Here is a 3,543-nt window from a genome sequence, read left to right as displayed (position 1 = left end):
TATAAAACTTTTACTTGTTTTACTTTTTTTAGATGTAAACGAGAAAAAGAAAAACCGTATTTTTTTCAAGACTCAAAAAACAAAAAATACAAAAATGTTTTATTTTTATATTAAAAATATGTATTTATAGCGGGGTGTGGGTGTAAAAGGTAAGTCCCTAAATAAACATGTTTGTTATATGTAATGAATATATTAATCTATATATTCAATAACAATGACATTCGATGTGGTTGAAATGTACTTGATTGTGAATTAGTTTTGGATACTCCAAGTACATCGCCTATAGGGGTGTGATAAACTGGTTGTAAATGATCAATTTCTTGTCGATTTTGGTAGAATTTCCAAAACAAAAATAAGTCAATTTTATCTTTTTACCATCTTTTCCTTGTGTATAAAGAAAAAGGATAACACTATAATGGACTTTTGGGAATAAGAAAAAATGTAAGTTTTTGACTTATATTTTTAGATATTCTATTTAAAATTGATTATTTTTAGGCTTTTTCATATAAATTAAAATAGAAAACAACGAAAGTTGAACTAATATTCATTTAAAATACAAGATCCATAATTATGTTCGATGAGCTGATTAAATTTGCATATTCTCCAATTTATCTATTTCGTCTTCTCCGTCTTCTTTCCGTCCTCATATCAGCAACATCATCGTCGCCATCATTATCAGTCTTTATAATTTATTGTTTTTTATAGGTTTTTGAAACCCTTCAATAATATCAATAGTTTTGTTTTTAAATATTAATAACAAACATTAAAATAAATTTTTATTTAAATTGTTTTTTAGTCAAATATCGTATTCTTTACATTTTACCTTAATAAAGGTCTTTTCAATTATTGTATATATCTAAAAATAAAACTGTTTTGTAATTTTTATTATTTGTTTTTATAATTTAATTAATATAAACTATTCGATATAAAAATAGCCAATAGTTAAAAACAAACGAATTTTTAATGAAAGAACAATTATTGATTTATTATTTAGAGCGATTAATAAATAATATTATTTAAATGGTTTTTAATTCATATTTTAAATTTGGTATGTTATTCTAAAAATAAATTGGTGATTTAACTTTGTCGTAACGATGCAAACAATAAAAAACACACTAAAAGATTTATAAATATAATAAATCTTATTATCAATTTACTAAATTTAAATGTTAGAATAAAACCACAAAACAATAAATAAATAAACTTGTTATATTAATACTTTTTTTTTCATTATTTTATACAAAACTCAATAATTCAAAACACGAAATATCTCAAACAAATTATCAACAACAACCAAAAAGCGAAAAAAAAGCATACCATCACTCTCCACTTTTTATTTTCATATTTTCAATTTTTTAATAATATAAATATTATAAAGAAATAATAACCAACAAACAACACCAAAAATCACTTATTTTTTGCATTTTTTGTTATATTTTAGATACTCAGGAAACAATTTCAATCTTTCACACGAAAAAGAGTGGTTGCAGAGGATATAAGGAATGTTATCAATTGTCTTTTTTGTTACATATTGTTGAAAATTGGGCTTTTTACTTATTTAAATTGTTGTTTATTTTATAGATATTAATTTTGTTGATATCAACACTGTTTATGGCACAAATATATTTACAAAAATTAATTACTTTATTATATTATCTAATTTTATAAACAATTTTTATTAAATAATTATTTTAATTTAAAACTAAACCAAATTTTAAATAAATAGTAATTTTTTAGTATTTTTTTTGTTTTATTTGGTTATTGTAAAAATATTGTAAAATACTTGTTGTGTTAAATAACGCTTAAGAACGTAACATTGAATATACTCGTAATCGAAACAATCAAGAATACAAGAGCTCGATTCATGATAAAAGTGTTTTTGGCATCTTTTTGTGCTTCAAATGTCGAATTTTTGATAATAATTATTAAATGATGTTTATATATAATATAACTATTGTTATTAGTTTATTTTTAAACATATAGATTCAACTTTTTGTAATAATTTGGATCAGCTTTTTCAAACATAGTCTATCAACATAACATGATGTTTAAAATCAATTTCAATAATAGGAACATGACAGGCATGGTAAAATGTTTATCTCTATATTACACAATTTACTTTAAATGAACAAAAGTTATTTTAACACCGAGTCATTTTTCTCCTCTCTACTATAATCATTTTGTTTTTATAACGTTAATTTTACAAAATTATATTACAGAAATATACACCACGTGAAGTGTGTATCAAGTCATCAATATGATTTTATAAAACACATTTGAATATCGAAGAAATGGTTTCTATTTTTTATTTTACTAAAAAAAACTCGAGTCGTTTTTCTCCTCTCCAAATTATTTTTTTTTATTAAAAATCTGTTTATTTTACCTGTCACACCTCTCCGAGACAAGAAAAAAGAAAAAATTTCGCATTTTGTATTTATTTTAAAACGAAAAACAACGAAAATCCTTTCCAAAATGTCTTTAGTCTGATTGGGTAAAAAATGAAAATAAAAATAACTCAAGTCTTAAATTCTCAAAGCTGTTCCAAATAGTGTGCAAAAATGAAAGTGAACCAGGGTTTTTAAAACAAACAAAATAACAAAAAATAATTGAATTATGTTTTACACTTGGTTCGAATGGAAGTTCTACCAAAATCGACAAGGGATTGATCATTTACAACCAGTTTATCACACCCCTATAATATTAAAAATTTTATCGGCTTGAAAATATATGTCTCGGGATTTCTGATGTTTCTATTGCGTAAATCCCGAAAAAATATTAAAATTATATCTTCGATATAATATCTTATTTAAACTAGTTCTTATTTGTTAGTTAATTTGAGTAATATCCTTGTGTAGAAAAATGTTAAGAAAAAATAAAACGGGCATACCAGTCTTTTTTAAAAGACCAAACAACAAAAAAAGAAAAAAATAACACTGCCAAATAAAAAAATTAACAGGGAAACAAGGAAACGTGTTAAACGTACAAAAAAAATATAAAGCATTTGTCATTGAAAGTTTTTTGGACTTCAAAACAATAAGTTTTTTCGGGTAATATTTCCAAACAATATCTTACTTGATCTCGAAAATAGACAAAAAGTGTTTTACTAAAATGTTCGTCAAGTTGTTTAAAAATATCAATAATAGAAAGAATTTTTTTTAAATACTCAATAACGCGAGTCGAGTGAGGTACGACGGGACCTTTCATGCTTTTGGAGAGGCTTTCGATCTTTTCGTCTCGAAATTTATATTTAAACTTTTGACAATGAATTTTTGATGTATCAATTGGTTTGGATATTTCTTTTCAAAAGTCATATCAATTATACCTTTTGTATAATTGATAGAGGTAAAAATGCACTTAAAAACACAACAAAGTTCACACAACAACTCAGTTATTAACAACACTCTGTGCTTCTTTGTTCAAGTCAACACACCACACACGTTGTGTTTTTGTTTTCTTCACGAATTTCGCCGTTACTGTCGTCTCCTTCTTCACTTTCAATATCTGTGTCTCCCTCATACTCATAATCACTCTCACTTCCTTCAT

This window comes from Entamoeba invadens (genome assembly GCF_000330505.1).
Source record: "Entamoeba invadens IP1 unplaced genomic scaffold scaff_1105074725651, whole genome shotgun sequence".
NCBI classification, from domain to species: Eukaryota; Evosea; order Mastigamoebida; family Endamoebidae; genus Entamoeba; species Entamoeba invadens.
Note: the sequence above shows the minus strand (reverse complement) of the source record.